At 66.9% G+C, this 838-nt stretch overlaps 1 long non-coding RNA gene across 2 annotated transcripts in view; it reads right to left on the bottom strand.

Annotated features, from left to right (window-relative positions):
* Nucleotides 1-630, bottom strand: part of LOC144241851 (uncharacterized) — a 3165-nt gene extending 2535 nt beyond the window's left edge. The window contains exons 1-2 of one of the 2 annotated variants that reach the window (XR_013338215.1): nucleotides 265-630; nucleotides 30-122 (exon numbers count right to left, since the gene is read on the bottom strand). This is a non-coding gene — a long non-coding RNA (uncharacterized LOC144241851). The remainder of the gene's footprint in view (nucleotides 1-29; nucleotides 123-264) is intronic. The other variant, XR_013338213.1, reaches the window with a different exon arrangement.
* Nucleotides 631-838: the final 208 nt, after the last annotated feature.

The raw sequence follows: 838 nt of genomic DNA, 5'->3' as shown, positions 1-838 counted from the left end.
CAGGACCGGCCCCGCCCCCTCACCCAGACCTTGCAGGAGCAGCCATGGGGGAAAGACCCCCCTGGCGTTCTGGCGTTCTGGAGGGTGAGTCCAAGCCCGAGGAGGGGAGTACCCCGAGACACCTGCGAGGATGAGATCAAGGGGCATGGGGGTCCCCGCGGGAAATTGCCGTCCAGGACCAGGAGCCCCGGGTCGTCCCCGCGGGCCCGGCTGCGGTAGCTGTCTGTTCTGGGCGGAAGTGTGTACCCCCCCACACACACTCACCTGCTAAAGCCCATATTCCAGTGTGACTGGATTTGGGGACAGGCCTGGCGGGGCTGCAAAGGTTAAATGAGGCCATAGGGTCCTGATCAGATGGGGGTGGCGCCCTCAGGAGCGGGCTGGCCATGGGAGGGCCCAGCAAGAAGGTGGCCTCTGCAGGCAGGAGGGCCGCCCGCCGAACTGCCCCTGCCTGCGGCCTGCCCTTGAACTTCATTCAGCCTCCAGAACGAGGAGTCAGTGTTGTCTAAGCCCCCCTCCCCCAGCTCCTCCCTCGGGCCCTGCCGTGGAGCTGGCCCGTGGCGCAGGCCCCTGCCCATTGGGCTGCTCGGCGGTGTCGCCCCACGGCCACTGGGGCCCCGGGCAGGTCCTGAGAAGGGCTGATGCGCACCAGCAGCTGAGAAAGAGAGACCTTGTGTCTGTGGAACGCAGTCGGCTCTCAGTCCCATCCCCTCCCAGGGCAGGTGACATCCCAGTCACAAAGGCCTTCTGTGCCTTTGGTGAGGTGACCCTGAGGTGACCGGGAGGGCAGCAGCCTCAGGCGGTCACGAGGCCACGACACCGGCAGGGCACCGGGAAC

Source organism: Crocuta crocuta, unplaced genomic scaffold (assembly GCF_008692635.1).
Source record: "Crocuta crocuta isolate KB4526 unplaced genomic scaffold, BGI_CrCroc_1.0 scaffold8, whole genome shotgun sequence".
Classification (NCBI taxonomy): Eukaryota; Metazoa; Chordata; class Mammalia; order Carnivora; family Hyaenidae; genus Crocuta; species Crocuta crocuta.
This window is presented reverse-complemented; position numbering and strand designations above follow the sequence as displayed.